Source organism: Lepidothrix coronata, unplaced genomic scaffold (genome assembly GCF_001604755.1).
Source record: "Lepidothrix coronata isolate B3197 unplaced genomic scaffold, Lepidothrix_coronata-1.0 Scaffold129, whole genome shotgun sequence".
NCBI classification, from domain to species: Eukaryota; Metazoa; Chordata; class Aves; order Passeriformes; family Pipridae; genus Lepidothrix; species Lepidothrix coronata.
Window position 1 is genome coordinate 1520185 of NW_016690309.1, and position 25169 is coordinate 1545353.

General features: G+C 43.6%; 1 protein-coding gene across 23 annotated transcripts in view; it reads left to right on the top strand.

Annotated features, from left to right (window-relative positions):
* KIAA1644 (KIAA1644 ortholog) overlaps positions 1-25169 on the top strand; it is a 236596-nt gene that overhangs the window by 137296 nt on the left and 74131 nt on the right. The gene's annotated exons all lie outside the window — the stretch shown is intronic.

The window sequence follows — 25169 nt, forward strand, 5'->3', positions numbered from 1 at the left end:
TTATCCCACATTTACTGCCACCTCTTCCTTCAGTCTTGTGCCCTCTGGAGTCTCTAAAAATGGCACAATTCTCAGACTACTGGTCCATGAGGCAGTGGCAAATAGTCTAGGAAATAATTTAATTTTCAGATCAAGTATGTTTTCAATTCAGATGGTGACCCACAAGGAATTCAGATGGTTGAGAGGCTTTACTGAGCAGAAGCCTTAGGAACTCCTGCTTCAGAATACAATTCCATGGTTAATTTGACAATAAACTTCTTGTGACTTTTAAATATGTAGAAAGATTTTCTTTCAGTCAGCCTCAGATTTATTATCTGTTGGGTTGGCAAAACCTTCTCTGAATTCCTCAACTGTGCACTTTGAGCTCCTCTTTCATCCAAGCCCTCAATTCTATTTCTGTTCCCCCAGCCCGTCTATTTTTGTGTGTCCCCCTCTGCGGGGTCCTGGCTGTCACATCCCAGCCCTCTCACGCAGTCACCCGGATTCCAGAGCATTGTCTTCCCAAAAAGCTGCTGTGTCTCCCCTGCCCCTGTTTGCAGCTCCTCCCCTCAATTCCTGCTATTGTCTTTAGTCTCTACCTGGCACTTATCCCACCGCTTCCAGGCACACACACGGGCTCCTTGGCTTTTTCTTTTGCTTTTCAAAGAACTCCCTCTCTTGTTGCTGTCAAACACAGCTCCCTCCTCGGGCAGGTTCTCCGGCAGGATCAGAGCTGAGCCTCCCTCTCTGTTCCAGCCCCAGCCCTTGCCATCCTGCCTGTTTGTGCTGCTGCTCTTCACCACCAGAAGCAAAGCATCTCCCTCTATGTAAAAGCATGCACTGATTTTTTTTTTTTTTTTTTAAGGGATAAACAAGCTTTATGTCATTGTCTTCGGAGAACTGATATTCTGGACTGTTTGGGAAAACTTTTAAATTATTTTTTCCCCCCTACAAAATCATAAAGACAAATGGAAAGCACCTTTTGTTTAGTGTGTTCCCAAGTGCTGCATGCTACCCGGGATCTCAGCTACAACTGTGCAATCAGGCAGTTTTAAAGCTTGTCAAACTGCAGACAACACAGGGCCAGACAGTACAGCACAGACATAAGGCATTAGAGGAGTGGTACAGCTGTAAAACAAGAGGAGATGTGGCTAATGGGGAAAGGGCAGGGGGGGAAATGGAGGCTGGAATTCCTTCTCCGTGGTTCTTAAACAATTGTATCCAGCTGCATCCTCCAAGTGTGTTTGAATTTCTCTCATTACTCTCTGGGGTGGAAAGCTGCTCCTTCTGGTCTGTTCTCTTGGAACAGCCAAACACCCTTTTATTTTTTTCTATTCTGGGCTCTCTCTTTTCTGTGAAATCATCCACTCCAGGCAGGATGATCCCTGCAGCTGTGGAAGTCCAAAGTCATGGTGACCCGATGGAAGACATTCCAGCGAATAAACAAAGCCAGTGGGGTTTCTCGGCACACGTTTGTCTCCTCAGGACCATTCTGGTTCCTAGGGCTCTCTCTGCTCCTTCAGCTGCCTGACTGCTGGACAGACCCAGGCAACACTCACCACTGCCCTGCTTTGTTTATTGTGGCACTCAGGGGCATTAGGGAAAAGGCTTTTGCCAGCTCGAACTCCACAGAGTGGCTGATAAAGCTGATATTTATATTTTCGGTCTGTGAGCCATAAAAAAAGTCTCTTATTACAACACATGCTCTGCCCCCCTTTCAAGGGATGACCCGCTTTCATAAAGAGCTTCAGGCTGCTGCTCATTAGCAAAATGTTGTAGGGCATCCTGGGACCTGTGGCTGTCCACTGGTATCTGAGCTAGTTTCTTAATTTTAATTATTGCTACAGTAGGAAAGGGAGCAATTCAGAGCCCTGTTTAGCACTGGGAAAGGGAGAACACATTTGCCACTTTGCCTCTAATAATTTGGATTTCTTTGAACAATAGACAGGGTGCTAACCAGAGCTGCACAGGAGACCTCTGTAAATGTTATTAATTTATTTTTAGTAAGTTAGGAGGGTGTTTGCAGAGAGGCAACAGAAAATATAGAGATATTTATGTAGAATATTCACTTTTGTACTTTTCTGCAGCAGCTCAGGGACAGATGACACTCCCTGTTCTCCTCACTGGGGGAACTCAGGGTTTAAATAAGGCTTCTCTAGCTAGTTAAGATTTCTTGGCAGTTTATTACATTGGTCCTTAATTGCATTCATTTCCCTGTGGAGATTCCTTTGAGAGGGACTCTCCATCACACGACTGCTGGAAGATTTCCAACAATTCGCATTTTTCCCGATTAATTTCAGACTCCAATATTGACTCCTTTTGGGAATGAAGTGATAATAAGGCTGGATTTCTGGTTTGCAGAGCTGGGTATCTGTACCACGGGGTATCAGCCAGTGTATACTATTCATTTAAGCCCCATTGCAATGTCTGCTGTGTAGATGAGCTCTCAGAGATTTTGCTTCAGCAGCAAATGGACAGGAATAATGTGATGATGGCTTAATGCCTCTGAAGATAATGGAAGTGTCAGAGATTCTTCGGCTCGTGATGTGAGAAGCTGGTGAGAGCACAAGATCTGAGTGCTGGAATTACACAGGGGCTGAAACACTGAAGTTTGGAGATGGTGGAAGATAAACCCCCTTTTCACCACGTAAGCCTAAAATATCACATTGTGATCACAAGTGGTACAAATAAGTTGTCAATGGCTGTCAAAGTTTTTAACAAATCCAACGGGATTTGGATGCCAAATGAAGTGCAAAGGCACTTTCAGGCTCATCGCTGTGGCTCCTTCTGTCTGTGCCAGTTTGTAGCTGATGAGAAGAGACACCAATCTGGAGTTAAAGCATAGCATGGCATCTCTGCTTCAGCTGGGGAGCACAGGATTAGGGCTTTCCTCGGTGTCACTCTCCAAAAATAACTCTCCAACTTCCCAAGTGCCTCTCACGAAAAAGAAGTTTAAGGAATAGTGTTTTGATCCCTGCGACAAACGTCCTCCAGGCTCTTCCTTGCTTTGAAATTCTTAACTGCCCTCTCATCTGGTGATGAAAGTGCCTGTGCTGTGCTACCTTAGCTCCTGGCAATTTTTTGGGTAAGCAGCCCCACCCCACCAGCGTGCTCCTGGTGTTCTGAGAATTGCCAAAAAAAAAAATAAATCTTTCATTTCCTCAGAAATCCTTGGATGATGTTAATAATTTACCATTTCTTATTATAGAGGGCTACTGTTCTACCCAAAAGGGCTGTTTAATCAGCCCTTTCAGCCTCAATCAGCTGAGAAATGACTGCTTTTTTCAGCTAATTCCCAGAAATAATGCCCATCCATAAAGGAGGAATTGAGCCTGACATGAATGTACTTTCTGAAATCATGATGCTGTTAGCCAGGGCTTGCTGTGCATCTGGAAATAGAGCCTGCAACGCCAGTCAGAACACAGGAATCTGTATTTTTTTCTCCAAGTCTCCTAAGATTTCTCTATGCTAATTTACCCTTTTGGTAGGACATATCTGGTACTTTCCATGTTATAGGTTGAAGGGGGGGGGGAAGCTTCTTTATTTTTCAGTATCAAGATCATTTTCCTCTGTAAAATTCTTGAAGAATGTCTCCAACAGAAGTGTTTAATCCCCAGAGTGTCAGTGCCTTGGCTGTGTTTCCATTCAGGGTGTTACAGATGCTCAGTCAGAGAGAACAGTTGCAGCAACACAGGAGACAAATAGAAAATTACCAAGCCACTGCAAAGCAGAAAGAAATCTGCACAAGTACAGAACCCACACAGTGGCAAAAGTACAAATAATCTCCATATTCTGGATATAAGAACTTCCAGGTGTTACTTACCTGTGCATCTTCAAAATATAATTCCAGCACTGTTGTGGTTTTGGCTGGTTCAGGAGTTGGGGGTCAGATGTACCCCCAAAGTACTAAAGCAATCGCAGCAGCCATGTGTGTAATTTAATGTATAGATATAAAAAAGATATTAAAAAAACAAACAAACAAACACAAAACTCAAAAAAACCAACCTGGAAAGGCTTATACATAATATATATTTCTACAGATCGGCAATGATCCATTAGATCCATTTTCATCTTGATGTCAGGGCCCTGAGGGCACCACCAAGCTCTGCAACCTCCTCTCCTCCTAAATATCAATTTGGATTTAAAACCCCCATCAGTTAGCACCCCAAAACACGTATTTGAGGTGGAGCCAGGGGTGGGATATGGGGAGTAGATGTGACATCCTGGTCAGGATTTTTTCCAGCCCTCAGCACCTTCTCTGATCATTTGGTATTTCAGTCAAGGCAGGAGAGCAAGTACTTTACAGGGACCCAGGAAATGGAAACTCAGAAATTTGATGGGTTTTACCTGATGTCAAATTATTCCCAGCTATTATTGCCTCCTCTTAAGAAGATTGCTAAATACAGCCCATAAGTACTTGTAACAGAGGCTTAGGCTTGAACTGAGACATCTGACGCTGTATATCCTCACAAAGAGACTTTACATGAAAAGATGATTCCCTTTCCCATCTGAGAGTCAGATAGAAATAACAAGAAAAATAAACTTATTGTGTTGTAAACCTATTTAACTTCTGTATTAAGGCTCCTGTTGGTATGTGTCATGTGCCATGTTGTTACATGGGTTGTTACGTGATCTGAATGGTTTTGGGGAGCTCCCACTAGAAAATAGGGACAGGGAATCTCAGATCCAGAGTGGGAGGAGGTGAGAAAACAAGGGAAGGGACTGGGGCTGTGAAAGAGAGGAGATGGGTCTGAGCAAAGGGGGAGCATTTGAGACTAAAATAAAAATTAAAGGTAGTGAGGTAAAGACAAAGATAAGCTGTAGATGGGTAGAAATCACAGTACCCCAAAGCTCAGGAACTGGTTTTATCAGCGTTTCCCTTCAGTGCTCCCCAGCAGAGCATCAGTCAGGTCACCCATGTGTCACACACAAGAGCAGCTTGTTCTGATGCTTCCAGAGCATGGAACCACCGGTCCCTGAGGGCTCTGGGAATCCAGGCAGGAGGGTACAGGGGGGGAGTGTGCAGGCACTCCTTTCCAAAAGCAAACTCGGTGCTTCCCTGCAGGGCAACCATCTCTGAGGGGCACTTTGGTGCTGAGATAACAGCGAGTGTCTGCAAACAAAGGATCTGGATCGATCTGTCCACTTAGGTGTGCCTGCCAACACCTCATTAACTCCCTGCCAGGGCTGGAGGAACCACACACCTCCTGGAACGGAGAACACCATTCAAATGCATCCTTCACGCCACTGTTTCACTCCCCTAAGAAGAGCCCTGTGGAATTAGGTACTGCTTTGCTCTCTTCCTGCACCATTTCACCTTCAACCATGCAGTAAACTTGCTATACCCATTCCAGGAGATAATAAAGCCTGTGCTTGGAGTGGAAAAGGTTACTAGATGCGTTAGTCACAGCCACTGGAGAAGTTTTTATATACGAGCAGACAACTAGAAGGAACTTGGTGTGAAAAGAAACAAACAAACTAATACAAGTATTTAAACTTTTTTCTGGTTTCTGCACTTTGTAACTGACTTGGAATTCCAGCTGGGCTGAAAAGTTCATGGAGAAACATGGTCTTCCCTGCTTAGCATATTTCCTTAAAAAGTCTGAGCTCTCTTCTTGCTTGTCTTTTGCCTAAACTTTTAAAAATAATTGTCTTAACACGCTGTGTTCCCTAACATAGTTTCTTTTTTTATCACTGACTGACTGCATTCCCTTTTTTTTAAGGGGAGTTTGAAAAATGTTCCAATCAGTTCCTAAAGTTTAGCTCTCACTGTTGGTTTAGAAGACAGTTAAACCATCAAAATTATTTTAATTTTTATCCAACAGGGTAAAATCTTCCTCAAGTAGTGGGGAGAGGCATAGTTTCAGAGGCTGCTTTTTTTTCTGTCCTCTCAGAAACGCTGGCAGTTGCAGAATGACCTCTTCTGAAGACCTCCAATATGCTGGATTTCACATATCTCCAGCTGGCTACAAAGCTCTTGCCCTTGATCCATCATCAGTGTTCTCCCTTCAATGTCATTATTCCATAATATTGGTGTTTATGAGGCCTTTTGTGTTTTAAGCCACATCTTCAAGCTGGACAATTGTGTCCTCTTGAGCCTGGAAAAGGGGAAAAGGAGGCACTGTTCCCCAAGACTCTGAGTCTCTTGTGAGTTTGCACCAAATAGTTAAGTCCTCACCCTTTAGGGGTTTCAGAGGAGGGGAGGATCATCAAGGATTCCTCATGTGGGACAGAAAACACCTAAATCAGAGGAAAGTAACTCTGCAGGGAAGTAACTCTGGCTGTTGTGCGACTGGGAACTGGCAGGGCTGGCCCTTTGGTCTGACCCAGGACAGGTGGCCTTCCATTCCTGAGCGAGTGACCCCCTTAAACCAGCACGGGAGTGTGGGGGGGTTATTGCTGGCTCGGGTTCTTTATTGGAAGGGAAGGTCAGAGGCCAAAACAGGACACAAAGAATGAGGGACAGGAGTTCTTTAAAGTTTTCGGGTTTTCTTCTTCTCAAAACCTCAAACACCAAGTGTGCTCTGGTTCTTTAAACACAGCGTGCCTTCCCATTTCATCTTGCCTTTTTTTCCCTCTCTCTCATCTAAACTTACCTGGGTTCCTCTAAACCAACTTCAGGTACCTGGGTTAAAGAACCTATATTTGGATGAAGGTCACTTGGAGGGTCTCTTTGCAGCCAGGGAAGAAGGCCTGGCACCTCCAGTGGGTGATTCATTCCATCGGTGGCTGCACCTCCCTCAGGAAGGACGAATTGACTCTGTAGGAAGCCTGACACGACCTTGTTTCTAATTTAAGCACGTCAGCTAAGTGTCTAACTTGTCAAGGCCTCGAGTTAGGTAGGAACAGAACTTACTATCCTTGTACCCTGTATCCTTTTAGAGATTTATTATGTGCATGTGTTGTGAAAAGTCATCAGCACCAGCTCCTAGTCCACAAAAACCATGTCAGGGCTGCTTTGACATGAATATAAAATCAAAATCTACAATAAACAAGAAAAAAGAACAGATGCTTGGGATCCTCAATTTCCAGATATTTTTTACATACAAAGAACATTATCAGGATAAAGCAGAACAAGTAATTTCCAGGTATTTTTTATATACAAAGAACATTGTCAGGATAAAGCAGAACAAGTTTAATAGGCAGAATGGAGCATGGATTATATCCCTTAAAATCCCCATTTTTGCACTATACAGCCAACAACACAGGACTTGCCATAATATGGGGCTAATCTTTCTTCGTTTTCTAAGTGCAGGAAGGAGGAACCATAAGGATTTTATTTTCCAAACTATTGTTGTATCTGTTTCTATTGGAATTCTTGTCCGATTTAGTAACCAAGCTAATTTTGTACACAATAAAATGTTGTCATGATGACTTAATTTTGCATTTTCCTAGGAAAGAAAAAGCAGATGCATAAATGAGGTTTCCTGTAAGCCATCTAAGGGAATGTGATTCTTAAAAATGAGCACTTAACAATTCTTACTTGTAAGACAGAGTAACCTCAGCTCTCCTTTTGGAAGAATGCAAGAATTTACAACATTGTTTCTACCACAAGCAGCAGAACTCTAGAAACTGTTGTTATGAATTTTACTTTTCTCCTCAAGAATTTCCTTAGAGGAGCAAGAACAGTTTTGGGTTCTCAGTTCTGGCAATACCCACACAAATACTGTGAGAGTTAATTGCAGTTTCTCAAGATTTTTACCAGTTCAGTTTTCTTTTGGTGAAGGGATGATTCATGTGTACTTTGTGCACTGTTTTCAGAGGTGGTTTATCCAAAAGGGATTTTTTCCAGTGAGGCTTTCATGCTTCTTTTGTCTGGGATGTTCAAGTACCATCATTTTGCACATGAGAAGACTCCTGTTTAAGCACCCTCAGATTTACACACTGAGGTCCATCTCTATTTCTCTCACTGATTATTGGCCATTTCTCTTGAGATTGTCACAAAGCACCAACTGCACAGCTCTTCATCTAAACACTAGTGGTCACACCATCACAATTGTCTGGGAGGACCATGTTAGGCTTCACTCCAGTCCCTCCAAAATAAAGTTTTTTAATGTACAGGAGTGACATTTCACCCCAGAAGTAACTTGTCATGAAATGGGGCACAGCCCCAGTTTGACAGCGGGCACCAACACACGATGAGTAGGTCTCAAGCTTGGCTGTTCATTGCATTTGTTGATTTATATCAGAACAGTGGTGTAAATAGATAGTGGTATAAACCAGACAGCTACTTAATTCAGGTACCTGAACTAGGTATTTAATTCAGACAGCTGTCTCTCTGCTACAAGCAATGTGGTTTCCTCAGCCTGGCTCTTCACGTGGGCACTTCGTGCACAGCCAAGGCTGTCAACAGACAAACCCTCTCCCAGAAAGCCAGGAAACCCAGGAGCAGTTCTGATTGCCCCAGAGCTGCTTGTGGACCTTCCTTCCTTCCCAGCAGCCAGCTCTCAGTCACATACAAAGCTGTGACAGAAAGAGTGAACAGCCTTTTTATCCATTAAATCACAAAGGCAGCTCAGGGAGCAAGAAATGCTTGGCCAGCTGTGAGTACGGCCGGGATGATGACAATGATGTCCTGAGCAATAATCAGAAGTGACTGCAGCCATGGTGTTCTGTCTCATGGCTGAACACATCAGTTCTGCCATTTGCCAGCTTTTCCAGGGTTTCTCAGCAACTTGGTGCTCTCCAAAGGTCCTCCATTCCAGTGCCAGCTCAGCTCAACCCAGCTTTGCTTGGAAGGCCTGACAGCGGCTCAGCCCGGCCCGGGAGTGATGCCAGCTCCTTTTAGCAAGCCTTGGAATGGTGTGTGAACACCAACACATGTTCTTGTACAGCTCACAGAAGGAAGGCTCACCAGCGAAGACCGATCCCAAATCACAAAAATAGAGCTGCAGAAGGACCTCAGGATGGCTTTTAGTTCATCACTTTGTACCTGCCTCAACCAGACTTGAGTGGTGGTGCAACCTGCTGGGAAACACTGCCAGTGATGGTTTCCAGCACCCAGCCTGCCTTCCTACCTTCTGGAAACTTTCTTTGGAACCTCTGACTATCCCTGTGAATCCAGATTAGACCCCACTGTGGTGAATCGAGCACCAATGAGCTCTTGGCCCCTTATTCATTTTCCTTAAAACACTTTTTCTATAAAATCAGACAAATGTTCATTCAGTTTTATTGTTAAGTAACTCTTATGGTTTAGAATGACCAAAATCAGGGGTTTTCATGGAAGCTGAAAGGATGCTGAGAATGCTTTCAGACCCTGGCTCTTCTGAAGCTCCTCTCTCACCCTTCTTCTTCTCTTCTTTAGAAACCTTCGTGCTTTGTTGCAAACACATGGGAAAACTTTCCATGAGAAAGTAACCAGTCTTTGGTAGAGCAATGGAAAGGGAAGAGCTTTTCCTGTCCACTTGCCCCTGTAACACTCAATTAAACAAACTGGAAACAAAGTTGCTCGGTGGTGTCAAATATTAATTAAGCAGACCAGTCTCCTGCTTCCTCCTGGAAAAAGGCTCTTGCTGTCCTGAAACGTGTCTCTTACTGCAGATCTTGTGTTGCCAGTGAGGTGCAGCTGGTGCATAAGTAAGTTGTTGCAGAAAGTGTGAGCTGCTGCCTGACAGAAAAGTATCTGCTTTCTTGAAACAGCTTTTCACACAGTTTCTCTGTGGCAATCTATACCTGATGTGGTTCAGCTCATTATCATTAACCAGTGATCATAAATACACAGTAGAAGTTAGTTTAATGAAGAGCTAAATGTGTTCTAGTTCAAATTTATTTAAACACAATCCGTGCTGCAATGATTTCAGATTTTTTAGGGGGGAGGGGACAGTCCTTGGATTCAGAATCCAAAGAGCATTATCTTCCCAGGTTATTTTCTTGTTAATTAAAATGAAAGCTAAGAATTTAGCTAAATCTCCTTCCCTTCATTTGTGCCTCATGATCCTCTCTGGATTTTCCCTTTCTCCTAAATAGCTGGAGTACTTGTAGCAAACAAATATTCTTAAAAACAATTGTACCATTTCATTTGCATGCCAGTTAAGAGAAAAACAGCTTTTCTTTCTCTCTCTCATATTTCCATGTCATTTGTCTTTTCAAAAATAACTTCTTCTGTAAGAATATAAACACAGACCTTCTCAGCAGCATATTAAAACTCAGATCCTCCTATCCCTGTGAGCCTGTCACTATTTGCAAAAATAACGAAGCCTTCCATGTGTCATTGCTTTTACACTCCTGATTTCAATTGTAATCTTCAGCACTTCAGGTACTGAAGGAGCCAGTAGTGCCTAAATCAGGATCTCTTTGAGGGAAGTGCTGTTTTATTTGGTTTGTTCTGCCCAGTTCTGCAGCAGCTGTGCTCCCTGAGCCTGAGGTGATCCTTGGCTTAGCAGCTTCCCCACATCCTGAGCTCAGCAAATGGGGAAATAACCAGTGTGGTTTGCCTTTTCTTTCCAGGAAGGATTGTCCTGTAGTAAAGAACCACAGGAACCTTGGGAGAACCTTGGGAGATGGCTCAGCTTCTGATCTCTTCTACAGATTTCTTGCAAAACCATTCACTCTGCCTCTGTTTCAGCCCTCAACTTCCAAAAAGCTGATTTTGGTGTTGTCTTCCTTCACTCTTTCTAAAGCACTCCTGTTATGAGTGATTCTAGACAGGGAGATTTGCTTCGTTTGCCAAAAATATGACCCAGTGGGATGTTGGGCTGTAACGTAGCAGCAATTATGGAAATATTAGTGACTACCCATCAATCACTTCCTTAATTCAAGGGATCTACAAACAGATTAAAGTGAGCCATATTTCCAAGCAAAGAATGGTCTTAGAAAATTATGACAAACAGTATCTAGAGTGGACTGAATCAGACTCATAAATTTTACTAATGATTTATTTACCAAAAATGCATTTGTTCAACAGTCACAGTTCTTCACTGATTTGGCTGATGGTTTAAAAATGGAAAAAATGTTGGAAATATAAATATAAATACACTGCAACTCAAACAAGATTTTTCCACTTTTGCCTTCAAAATCAGTTTGAAGTTGCCAACATTTAGTTTTATAAAAAAAGGGGGGGTTAAAGAATGAAAGATAGCACTTCTGTTCTGCTCAGCCAAAATATTCAGTAATTCCAAATTATTCCTTTTACAATCTGCCTTACTGAAAAAATCAAAGCTAGAAGTTGAGTTTAGCTCAGTGAAAATGTAAGGTAGCAGCCACTCAGCTGGTCTGGCTTGAAACAAGCAATTAGCACTGAAGCTGGCATATGTTCTTGGTTGGACTGTTTAGTTGGCTGGATGTTCTCGGATTTTTTTGGAAGCCAAACTATTAAGAAACCGCCTCGACAGATTTCCAGAGCTTTAGTACCATGAATATAAAAGCAAATGTCAAGAACAGAGTCAACTTTCTCAAATGAACAGTGTCTCAAAATGCATGAGGAGCTGTGCCCACATTTATAATTTGGGAGGGGTTCAGCAGTTTTTTAGTATCAAGGAGGAACTGGATTCTCATTTAACACAGTGTCATGTTCCTGGGCAAGCACAAAGGCCTTGTTTTTATGTCATAACATAACACCCTCCTCTGTGCTCTGACAAGGAGACACCAAAATACTCTCTCAGGTGCACCTCCATCTTACATAAAGGAAAGTAAATTAAGTCAGTTATTAATTTTTCTCTAAGTGAAAGGGAAATTGCTTCATTCAGACTGAAGCCTTCCTTTTTCTCTCTACCATGGAAGAATGGAAATGGAAAGTTGTGTTAAACACTGCGTGCTCACCTCATGGTCTCAACAAAACCCACCTCTCTCCCTTCTCTCTTCTCTGGCTGCCAGTGAGCTTTGTTTGCCTGCCAACACACAGAGCATTTGTTCTTCCAGACTGCAGCAAGCTGACATTTTGGCAGAGCAATTATTTTTTGACTCATGAAGGAAGGAATAGCAGCTTTTTGTCCCAGGTAGTCCAAGTGAACTGCAGACCCTGAATTCACCATGTGCATGTTCCTGGGGGGGTGAAAGGCCCGACACCAGCCGTGGCTGTTTGTTGAATTCACAGCTCAGTTTTCGTGGTGGAGCCAATTTAAGGTGCCACAAGAGCAAAAAAAGAATGAGACCAGCAACAAGATTTGCCTGCAGGTGAAGTACATGGCCTAAGTTTCTCCTGGAGACAAACCACCAGGCTCACTGAACTAGGAGTATGATTTATAAAAAATAGGGATTTTGTGTAGCCTCTGGGTGTCCCTGCTGATTCTACATTAGTAATTGGCTCTTTCCAGGCTCAAATAGGGTTTCAACAGAATTATATGTGCATGTCCTATAAAAAGGAAAGAAATTAACCTTAAAAATGCATTTTGTAATGAAGGATAGAAGCTCCCTTCTTCCTGGCGTTGTTGAAAATGCAGTCAGGAGACTTATTGTGAAGGGAAAATAGGGACATTGTTTAGGGGAGACAGAGAGGGGGAAAATCCTATTAATGACTCAATTCAGCACAGCAACCTCAAAATTAAAACATCTATCATGATTTAGTCTGCAAGTAACACTGAAAATATTGCTTTCAGTTTATGAATGCAGCAATAGTGGGAGAATGGGGTATCCTACTGCTAAAATAACACTTGTCAAGCCCTATATCCTGCAATTGTTCAAACCAGTATCCTCCTGGATTTCAGTGGAAGGAGCACAGTCTGTTGGGTTTGAAATTAGGAAGTCCTTTCTCAAGGCACTGGCTGAGAGCAATGGATCTGTGTTGTGTTATATCACTGGGACACGTGGATCTACACACATTAAGACAAAATCTGGATTCTTGACCCCTTCCATCTTAAGTTTACAGCTCATCAAGCACAAAGTGCCTGAACTGACAACGTTTTATCAGCTTATTTAAGGAAAAAGAAAAAGCCAGAATCTCTTTGTCAAAGGAGTAGAAGGAAAATATAGGCAGGGAGAGTAATTAAGGGGCGTTATTCTGATGTTATTTATGTTAATATCTATCACAAGTATGTTTGCTGAAATCAGAGAGCCAAGCTGCTGGTGACCAAGGCTGAAGGAGGGTCACAGAGTGGGGAAGGATGGCTGGGGATCTTCACTGCCCTGGTATAGTTCTATATGGAGTTATATAGATATATGGCCTGTGTCTTATGTGGTTTCACTGCCAGGCCACGTCACAGGCAATGCCACCATAATCCTGAATTTATGGAAGTGAGAAAACCCCTAAGTTTATGCCAGATTAGTGCATCTCCAACTGGCTTCAGTTAAAGATAAGACAGACCCTCTGGACAGACACAAATCACATGTAGAAGTATATAAAGGCTTCCAGAAGAAATAGCATCTCCTGGGGAGCAAATAAAAGTGGTTTTGAAGTGCAGCTTGTAAAGATGAGCAGAAAGATGAGACTTTTAGCTCTTATTTCTGTGCCATGATGTCTCAGTATGATCAGGGGACCTTTCCCTTTGTTTGCACCCACACAGCCCCACAGATTTCTGCAACTCCAGCTCAAGGGAGTGAAAATTCAATGTGGCCCTGGTTCCTTTGCAGGAAAGGTTAACAGTGCCTGCACCAGTGGGAAAACACTTCATGTTCTCCGTGGAAGAAGCTTGTGAAAACTGTTTTTCCCACAGGGGACTTACCCAATTTGCCTTTCCCAGTGGCCTGTGTGGATTTGTTCTGCTGCATGTTGGGGATGTGGGGGGTTTTTTTGTTCCTCTTGTGCTGTTCCCATGAGCAGCTGTCACTGTGGAGGAAGTATATTGTATTCTGGACTTCAGGGATTTGGGTGGCACCATCACAGTGTTTGCAGACATGTGTTGGTGTGGTTTATATTTTTTGTTCAGCCACCCTTCCTTGTTCCTTTTGGAGTGTAATGGAGCACAGCAAGCAATCTCCTCATTTTCGGTGAGGTGAGCCGGGAGAAGGGCAGGCAGCTGGAAAAACAGGAGAGCATGCAATTCCATCATAGGATCTTCCTCCTGAATTCATTTAATCATTTAAATTGCATGGGAGTCACACAAGGTCTCAATGAGTGTCTAGTCACGGGGGAGCTTTCTCTGAGCATTGAACTTCTTGCACAGTCCTCAGATGTTCCTTTCAAAAACTGTGATTGAACAGTTTTCCAGGAAAGTACATTAAATGTACTTTTTTTCTGACTTTTTTTCTCTGCTCCTCTCTTCTTCCTCACTTAGAGACACAGAGCTGGTTAAAAGCCATCTGCTAGAAGACAGAATAAACCCTCATAGCAGCTGAAAACATTAGGAAGATATAGATGCATATATACATAAAATCCAGAGGAACTGACTATCTTTAATAAATATTTCTCCCAGTATTTGCAATTCAAATGTTATATTGGTGTGTGAGTGCCAGAGAGAGACCTAAACCGAAAATGACTGGAAAGTAACTATTTTTATTGCGAACAGAAAGAAAGGTACAAGGTAATCAAACAGCATACACAATGAAAAGCAAATTAGATTTCTGAAACTCTTCCTGGTTTTACTGACTCCCGTGTGGCATTTGCAACACAAGCAATAAAACCTGTATATTTTATAAATAACAGACCAAATCCTTACATCCTCCTCATTCCCCTCATGCCAATCTAACACCACAGCTGATGATATGTTGATTTAACAGCTGTTTTCTCAGCCAGGCTGAGAAGGGATGTCACCTCCCCTCATCTGCTTCCAGGGTGAGCTGGAGAAAGGAGGAGGGTTGGTCACAGTCAGAATATAATTTACTGGTTTGAGCTGGGCAAGGGGCAAAATCAGGCCCAGCCAACTGCATATGAAGGAGCATCATCTGTGGGCTGCTCTGGGATCTCAAGGGGAGCTGGAATTTGCTGTAGATGGAGAGAACTGAGGTTGAGTCCAGCTGGCGTGTTAAGAACTAATTATTTTCCTTTACAGAAGATAAGATACTCTCACATTTTGATCATAGTACATGTGAGAGAGGTTAGAAGTACTGCAGGATTTATATCTCAGTAGTGATATATCATCATCATCATCATCATCATCATCATGGCTGGGCTTCGCGAACGGAGATTTGGGGAGGGCTCTACCCACGTTTGTTACAGGCACGCTGGTGGCTGAAAAGGCCAATACGAGATAGACACTTCTGGTTGCAAAAGGCACAGCAGAAAGACTCCTTAGGTGGTGTATTCTGCAAGGCATGGTTCTTTCTGCGCTGTCTTTTCCTCAAGAAAAGATCCTGCGTGCACTCTCAAAGGCATCAGCAGTGTTATAGATGGGGTGTCTCCAGACCTCCTGATTGGAGGCCAGAGCAGACCAGTTATGGTGATCAATATGGGCAAGGCTGAGATGTTGTTTCAGGGAGTCCTTGTATCTCCTCTTTGGGGCTCCTCTCTTGCGGCAGCCGGTGGCAAGTTCACCACAGAGCACGATCTTGGGGAGGGGGTGGTTGGTCCTTCATCCTTGAGACGTGCCCTGCCCAGCACAGCTGTGTTCTCAGTAACATGGCCTCAATACTTGTGACTGCTGCCTGTTCTAGAACAGATGGATTGGTCACATCATCTGACCAGTGGATGTTTAAGATTGAACGGAGACAGCGTTGATGGAAGCGTTCGAGGAGTCGCAGGTGGTGGCGGTAGATGACCCATGATTCGGAACCATATAAGAGAGTGGACAGCGCAATGGCTCTGTAAACACTGATCTTGGTGCTTTTCTTCAAGTGTTTATTACGCCATACTCTGTTGTGGAGTTTTCCAAAAGCACTGTATGCCTTTGCTAACCTGTTGTCTATCTCTCCGTCGATCTTACCATCTGAGGAGATGAGGCTACCGAGGTAATTAAACTGTTGGACTGATTTGAGCTCTGACTGGCCAATGGTGATATGGGGATGAAGGAAGACTTCCTGAGGTGCAGGTTGATAGAGAACTTCTGTTTTCTTCAAGCTGACTTCCAGCCCAAAGAGCTCAGCAGCATCTGCAAAGCAGGATGTTAAACGCTGCAGAGCTGCTTCTGTGTGAGCAACAAGGGCAGCGTCATCAGCATAAAGCAGCTCCCGGACAAGATGGTTTAAGGTCTTGGTGTGGGCCTTCAGTCGCCTTAGATTGAATAGACTTCCATCAGTACAGTAACGAATGTAGATACCGTCCTGATCATCGAGGTCTGCTGTGGCCCTTTGGAGCACCCTGCTGAAAAAGACTGTGAATAGGGTAGGAGCGAGAACACAGCCTTGTTTCACACCATTGGTAATTAGAAAGGGCTCAGACAGTGATATATATGTAATATATATATATCTGTGTGTGTGTAAATTGATGAGCCCAGACAGATTGCCTGGGAGCCACTTCAACTAATGGCAGCATTTCTCACACTTCTTCAGTATTTCTGTCTCCTAAGGATTTTTGACTCTGTAACATCAAGGATCTTGGTAGCCTGAGCCCTACCTCTGCCTCTCCCATCACTTCCCTGGGTGATCCTGAGCAAGTTACTTCATTCATTTTAACTGGATGCTGTCGTGAGAAAAGGCTTGTCAGGCTGGGCTGTGAGTCTGCACTTGTTCAATCCTTTTTCAGGCAAATCCCTGTTAATTCCAGTGGGAATCTTCTCTGTGGGAACACTGCAAGGATTGCCACAACTGCATGTGATTAAAAGGTGCCAGCATTTGGATAAAGATTCTGGTCACGTGAAGGTTTATTATTAGAATGTGCTACTGATAGTTATTTTCTTGTTTGCCATTTGAACAAATCCCAAAAGGCCCTTCCTCAGTCTTCCCTCTGATTCCAGTCACAGCAGGCATTACCAAGAGAGTCTATATTTCTCTGGCAGCTCTGCTGAGTCCAGTCAAACTTTGGGCAAGTTTTGGCCATGAAGGAAAAAGCACAAAATGACATGTGATATTTTTTTCCCCCCTCCTACCATTTTGAAGGCAAAAATGAGCAGGTAGATACAATTTCCCAGAAAATTTTATGTCCTTGTTCCCATCCCTAACAGCCCAAGAGAAGGTGGCCAGGCTGGTTTATATGCAGGACAAATCCAGACAGATGTGATTCTTCAGCAGAGGAGAACAGAGACAGTTTTTAAATAAGTCTCACAAGATTCTTAAGAATATTGGAAATAAATGGAATGTGGAAATCCTAGATTAGAATGTGAGCATGCCTGATTTACATAGCTTTGTAGAGTGAATATTGCTATTATAATTAAAGCAGTGACAGCCACTGATTAAGCAATATCCTTTTAGATGCAGGAGTACTATAAAAATACAAGAAGAGTCAGACAAAAATGATTGGAACTGTGACAAAAAAACCCTATTATTATTATTATTATTATTATTATTATTATTATTATTATTATTATTATTATTATTATTATTATTATTACTACTATTATGTTCCACCTGGATTCTACAATCTCTCCCATTCATTTTTGATCCTCAGGAGGCTGAGAAGCTCTTGACAAGTGGGAAGAGGGGGGAAGGATATGTTTTTCAATGTTATCTTCATAATTGAGAAATAGCTCTGAAAATACTTGTGACCTCTTTTTATTTACTCATCTGTACATGTTTTCTTGCAAGTGTCCAGTGCTCTGCTCTGGTTGACAAGGTGGGGATCAGTCACAGGTTGGACTTGATGGTCTTGGAAGCCTTTTCCAACCTAACTGATCCTGGGATTCTGTGAACTGGTGCTTTCTGTTTCATCCCTTAAAATTCCACGTATGTTCTTTGATGGGAAGGAAAAAAGAGATACTTTAGCCAAGAGAAGTTAAAATTTCCCCCCAAAGCAGCATGCAGAACAGTCCTCTATTTTTATGAAAATTATGGAAGTGCAAGCTTAATATCATGACATAAGATGGCCAGTTATTAGTACTTGCAGACAGTGATACTGTTTCGTGTATTTCATCCTGAAAAAAAAAAGTCAAGTCACCTCTACTTGCTGTCTCCCTGGGCTTACCCACCAGTCCCCATGGTTTATTCCTTTTTTTGTCCCTGATATGTGGTGTCTTAATGTAGGTTTGCCACCCCCACAAAGATATTATTTTCCTCAGAATAAACAGTGGCCCAAGAATTCGTGGTTTAGGGACTGAGAATCAAAGTAACCTATTTCTGCTTCTTTCACTAACAAAGAGGTTTCTGGTATAAATAAGCAAGAAGGGCAGGAGCAGCATGGAGCAAGCACATTTGGATTGAAGTTGGACTTCAAAGTGAGGATAACATTTTCTAACCCATCCCTGACCCAGATCCTCATGGATATGTAGCTGTTTTACTCTGATGCTTAAGTAGTTTTAAGGATGTGGGCACAGATGATTCAGGAGGACGTGTTAATACCTGTCCTCCAAACTGCCTGTGGTTGGTGTGTCCACTTTTGCTAAGGAGAAAATACTGAAGGGAGTATAATACAGTGCATACAGAGAAATGAGAACAGTGCATGAGCTCAGGAGACTTTCTAGAAAGCACCCAGAGCCTGGTGCCAGCAGTGGTCCAGTTTGGTATCCTGGTGTTCACAGGTATTTCTGGTTGCAGCAGTAAGTGTAGAAAGGAGGATTCAGCAGCACAGTGGGGGACAAACATCCCATCATGGGGGAGGGGACCATCCCAGTTTCCATTTCAGGCAGGAGAAGGATTTTACAGTGGAGTTAAAAATTTCCTTTTCCAGTCTATCAGTAAGAAATCCTAAGCAGGAGGATGGAATACTCTGTCCTGGATGTAATCAGTTATTATACACAGGGGATTTTGATTATAAACCGTGCCCATTGAACAGCAAAGGCACATTAACATTATGCAAATCCCAGCCCAAGGATGGCAATCTAAAACCTGAGACCTTGGAATATTGTGCAGGAGAAACCTATTTACATTAGGGTTTAATAGATTATTTCCTCTGTGTGTCTGCTCTGCACCAACAGAATCCATGGAGTTGAATATAAAGGAAACCATAAACAACTCTGCAAACTGTGCTTCCATCTCTGGGTTCCACTGACATTAAAAACCCTTTCCCCCAGCTTTTGCAGTTCATTACCATGCAGCAGAAAAAACTCTTTGCTGGCCTGGCTCAGTGTTGCACTGCATGTTTCTCATTCAAATACTTTCTCTCTTTTTTTGTTTTTCCCCTCCCTTTTTTTAAATTTTCTGTGAATACTCACTGCAAGGAATATTTCCAGTAAAGTGCTAAGATCTAAATGATGTAAATCTTTATTATATATAAAGTGTAGGCAGACCCAACATCTTGGCCCCTGCTGTGTTATGGTATGGTTTGACCCTTGCAATGTTTTAGGTCCTCCCTGTAATAACAAGGATTAAATTGATGTGCCTACAAAGAGATTATGGGAATGAATTACACGGGGGATTAGGGGGAAATCTCATTTCGTGCAGCCATCAAAATAAAACCTTAGAAAAGCAGCCTTCCTTTTCTCCCTCGTTGGGCCAGATCCTTAAATGTCCTACAGCTGTAAGAGGACTGGAAGGGACCAGTGAACCCAAAGTTAACCTATATTGCCATCAAAATCCTAAACAATCTATCCTGGAAAGGTCATTTATGCTGGCAAACGTGAGCATGAGTCAGTGCCACGTGTCTCCACGTGTCCCACCCTCCCAACCCCCTGATGTGAGCAGGCAGCGACAGAACGAGCTGTGGAAAAGCTCTTGCTGGTTTCTAGTAAGCAAAATACAACAATACAAATTCCTTCTCCTTTGGAGAACCTTAAAATACTTTACAAACAATACGTTCCCCGGCGCATCTGGGAGAGCAGATATTTTTGTGTTTATGTTGTGGAGAGCTAAACTAAAACACGTTCCACTTGTCAAGGGTACCCAGAGAGTCAAAACAAATAAATTATTGCCAAGAACCTTGTGCTGTAACTACAAGGAAAGCCACCCCAATGGTTAGGTTTGGTGGAGTATTTCCCAGTAAAATACACTCATCACACATCTGTGGAGCTCCTTCCACGTCAAGGACCTCGGACTCCTTTAAAAGCTGAGACAATTCAGCAGTAACAATCCCTCCCCTGAAGTGCAGCCATATTAGGAATGAAATGTAGCCACTGTTCAACAATCCAGCTCTGTGTAATAATCTCTGACAGAAAGTGAACAGTGACAAAATTGAACTTGGGGAAAAACTATTAGCTGATATGCATTGTACAATAATTTAAGCAGTAAATTGTGGAGAACATAAAACTCGTCCCAGCGTTTGCTCTCTTTTCCCTTCACACTTCCCATTTGGTTTGCATAAATCTACTTCCATTGCAATTGTTCTTCCATCACTTTTTTTTTTTTCTCTTATTGAGGATTCCACATCCAGCTCCAAAGGCTGCATCTAGCTGCATCAACTTTTTTTCTTTTTTTTTTCGTAGCTGGAGGGTTTGGCTGGACACTGTGGCCACAAAGATCCACTTGGATTTTGGAGAGCCAAATCCTCTCTCTTTCTTTCCACTTCCTCCCTCCACCAACACAAAGTTATACAGTCCCATCCAACTCTGAATGTTTTTGAACTGATAACTTCTCTGCCTTGCACAGAATGATTCAGAAGGGTGGGTTGTCTTTTCACAGAGAACTGTAAAGGTCCTTTAGCTTTTAATGTCAGGCAGGAACTCTACTCCAGCTCTGCACTCTCTGCTTTACAAGTGCATGGTAACAGCCTTGTTACCTGTTAACCTTTTGGGAACAATCCTACTTTTTCTCCCAGGCAATCAGAGAAAGGGAAAGAGCAAAAAGGATCTAAAGGATAAGCGGGGAAAGAGAAGCTGGGGATGGCCTCGCTGAGCTGGTGAGGGACAGTGTTACACCCCCTGGTGTAACATTTCTGTGATAAGTGTTAATGGGTTTTAAATGTTGGCTGTTGGGGCATAACCCACTGTCTACACAGAGAAATAACTCCTAATTTTCATTTGCTCACACAAAAATAGCTGCCTTCGAGTGTCTCCCTCCCGAGCAGCAGCTGCAGGAGTGTGTGTGAGTGGGAGAGAGGTGCTGCAGTCTGGCTTGCTCGGGCATCCAAGGGAGGAGAGAGCATCCTGAACTCACAGTAGGCTGCTCTGTGGGAGGAGGAGTGACTGTCCTTCCCTCCCTGATAACAGGATTAATGCCAATCCCACACACTGCTGTGTGTTCTGGGGTGGCTTTGTTGGTACAAGCTTTTACCATGGGCTGCCATGGGAGAGGCACCTCTGCTTGTGACCCACTCTGCTTCCCTGGATTGGGCTTGAAAGTCAATATATATTTGTCTGCATGTGCCTGTGTGTGTGCATAAATCACACAGCTAGAAGTCCTTGCACTGCCATAAGTAACTACTGGTTTGTCTCTCTTGTTTTCCTTTTTTCTTTTTGGAAACCCCAGCTGATGCAAACAATACATTTAATGTATTTAGTATTTATGTTGTAGCTTGTTCTTTTCAAACTCGTGGCTCCAACAATGTCTATAGAGGTATCTTGGTTCTCATCCACTTTTTAAACATCCTTTTTTTCCTTCCAAATGAAACATAGATATTTATATCCACATCTACAGCCTGGAGAGCACAGTAAAGCTTGTCCCTGACTCATTTCCTTGACATTTAGTTCTGAAAACCATCTCTGGCAATTTTAGAGGACCATGTGGTAGCCAGGGCCGTGTCCAAACCACCTGAGTTTGGACTGCCCTGTTTGCAGTCAGCACTGGGATTGTTAATTCCCTCCAGATGTCAACACTTCTCATCTGGAAGGGTCTAATGCCTTTGGTGCACCTTGTTAGCAGGCAGAGCCCTCCCAGAGGGGAAAATCCATGCAGGTTCTCCCTAGATAATATTTAAAATTGAGCTATGACAGATGACTGAGACAATACTTAAAACTCTCTTTTCTGAATAGTATGTGGGAAGAGTGTGTGTTTCATATCATAATAGTCCAATGAAAACTATAGAAAAATATTAAAAGGTGAATCAGCCATTTCAAAAATGAACCTGATACTGAGGTGTGCTGTTCCTTCCGTGCTTATAATGCATTATTAAGATTTCCTGACCTTGCCTAGGAAAAACTGGATGTTAACAGTTATACAGAAGGTGAAAGTGTGTGGAATTCCAAGGATGGAACAACATGGCCTTGTTGGCTTTGGCAAAGCACAACCTTTGGTGATGGAAACCTGAGAAATTTGGGGTCCCACAAAGGCTTAGACCCGTGCTTATCTTTGTGTGTAACTCATGCACGTAAATTCTTAGAGCATTTGGCCTGTGACAGGGTTGTTTCAGCACAGACTCTGTTCTGTACAGCCCAAGGTGGAATCTTGTCCTTGCTGAAGTCAGTGGGACTTTCTGTGGGAGCAAAGCTAGTTTTGGGAGCCAGCAGAGCTGCCCTGTAAGGGCTAAAATAGGAAATTAGCTACTCAGATGTTGTGAACTGCAAAATAGTTCACAACTGACTTCAGAGGGGAGAAAAGGGGATTCTTTGAATAGTGGCTTTATGGTCTTGTTTACAATTATATTATTTACTGTGGCATCATCCCAAGGCCCAAAGGAGGTTCCCATCCAAAGCTTCTTTATACCACAATTACACAAGCAATCGCTGCTTTGTTCTAACCATCTTTTGTATTTTTATATAAAGCTTTAAATTCAAAACCTTGAAGTAGTATAGGTTTGATCTGGAGCACTGCCACGCTCAGCACACCTGGTCCTAATACCAGTTCCAGCACTGGTTTAAACCAGAGTGATGGATAAATCACTCATTTTCTGTTTGGTGTCACTCTCCAAGCTATGTACTTCAAGTTTACACTGTGAGAAAAGTCATGATTTTAAACTGCTTTTATTATGAGAGAGGAGTGCTAGAGCAGGAAGATTGCAACTATTTCAAAAACACAAGAGGTGTCTACTAACTGCCTGAAATATAAGACCAGTTTTATTTTATATTTACTGCAAAAGAGCCATAAAACATCAAGCAGATGATGATGAGGCTGTTGGGACACAAGCATTTGGTTGGTGTATCTGGCATAAGCATGGGATGACAGAGTCACCGATCAGGATTTAATTTTAATTTCTTGTCCTAATTTGCATTTCCTATTACTGTTTGTTGCATTTCAGCCCTGTGGGTTTGGGATCTCACCAAAAGCCAATTGAAAGCTCTAAAACCACTAAAAGTCCAGCGTTTCTCTCTTTCTTTCCTCCAAAAAGTCAAACAAAAATAAACACCCTCCCTCCTGCTCTTTTCCCTTCACACATATATCCACTGGAAAAACGTCTGCTCCTCGGGAAACAGGCATGGATAACACAGGATCATTTGTGTCAGATTGAAAGAAGACTTTCATAGCTTTTCCTTTGGTCACTCAACAATATAAATGGATGAGGGTGAGAGTTTGTCACTCAAATAGAAAGAGAAGCACAGAAAAAAGGAGTAGCTTAATCCTGAGCACCTCACAAGAATGGCTTTGAATCTTTGTGTATGTGGGGGAAGAGCTTCCTTGATACCATCTGCTTAAAAAGAAAAAAAAAACCAACCACAAACCCACAAATGAAGAACAGGGAACAGAACAGATCATTGCCCTTGTACTCCCAGGATTCAGTGAAACACAGGAATCAGCAGTGCTACAGAATTATAAGAAAGAGAGAAACAGATGAATTGGTGGTCCACCATTTCTCTGCTCTGTGATTATTTTAGGGAAAAATAACAGCCACAAGGAGTTTTATTTGGTGTCTGTAGCAGAATGAGCCCCAATGGGACAGCGTAGCCTAGTTTTACGTGGCTGAGTAATGAGACATCCCAGGAGGAGGAATTGGCACAAGCTGACAGGGGACCTTCATTTCTGTTTGAAATTTATGGCTTTTAAACAACTGGCTAAGTTTATTAATGTGGAGAAAGTCACAGTTTGTATTCCTGCCTGATCCAAGAAGTAGCTCTGGGATGGTTCCTTTCCATGTGCAGGGCCTGTGCAGAAAGTGCAGCTCACCTGCTTCAATATTCAAAACATGGATTTTCAAGCAAGATTCCGAGTTAAAACGTGTCAGGGAGAGAGAGTAGGGTTAAGAAATGATGCTTTACTTCCTCCAGAATGTAATTATAGGGAAGCAGTTCAGAACATCCAGATTTTGTTATCAAGCAGTCTAATTTAAACATAGTTCCATCCTCAGACAATAAATAATGTACATGTGGTGGGCATGAGTCATCACACTTGCACCAGTGTCTGTGGAGCTCCCTGCTTTGCATGATTTCTGCATTAAAATGTAAATGAAAACCAGGTTTTTATTAGAATTTGAATTCAGGAGAGAGGTCATTTATAGACGTTACTTGGATTGGTTTAGACCTTCTCTGAGGTCACAACCACCTGTTGGGCTACGGGGCTGTGAAGCAAAGGGAGGGAGGGGGAGAAGGGGAAGCTTTGGCCGTGTTTTTTGAGAGGCGAACCCGCAAATCGTTGTACGAATCAGCGTCCAAATCAGCGTCCAAATCAGCGTGTTCCCATCTCAGTGTTAGTCTGGAGGGGCAGGCTCTGCTGCTGCAGCAGCCGGGGACCACCGGGTGCGCAGACGAGCTTCAGAGTCCTCTCTGAGCGCGGAGCCGGGAGGGCTGGCGTTGCTCTGCCCGTGCGTGTGTCTTGGCGTCACGGCTTAAAAAAAACCCCTCCAGGTTTCCACCGCTCCAAGGCGTGCGCTTAGTCCCGTGCCTAAACTGCAGCTGGACGGACAGCCCTCGCCTAGCCGGGGCTGCTTTAGTCTGTGCTGAGAACGCGGAACTCGGGCTCTGGGGCCGCTCCCGGGCTGAGCCCGGGGATGCCCGCGGTGCTCACACCTCCCTCCCTCCCTCCCTCCCTCCTTCCCCCGCTCCCGCACTCGTGCGGGACGGACGGGCAGGTGCGGGGAGGGCAGGGCAGCCCCGGCTCTCCCGAAGGGCGTTTTCCCAAGGAACCCGGAGCCAGGAGGGCGTTCAGCTCTCTGATCCCTCCGATTAAAGCGTCCCTGGCGGGGATCGTTTCTTACTGGGCTGCTGGGTGCTCCCAGAGTAATTTAAAATCGCCGAAGCGCTGTTTATTAATATAATGCTCTTAAAATTGAAAGTACGGGTTAATCCCCGGTGCCGTCGTAGCGATGTGGGGGCTGAGGGGGGGTAAGAAGGAGAGCGGGGCGGGCGCGGGTCGGTGTTCCCGCTGGGACCCCCGGGCGGGGACAGCTGGGCACGGGGACCAGCCGCACTGTCGCCTCCTGGCTCAGCCACCCGCTCGCCGGTGACAGGGACCAGCGTGGCCGGGGAGGGCGATCCGCGGGCCCCGCACGGCTCCCGCACCTGCCCTGCCAGCTCCCCGCTACCTCCATCCCTCCTTCCATCCCTCCTTCCATC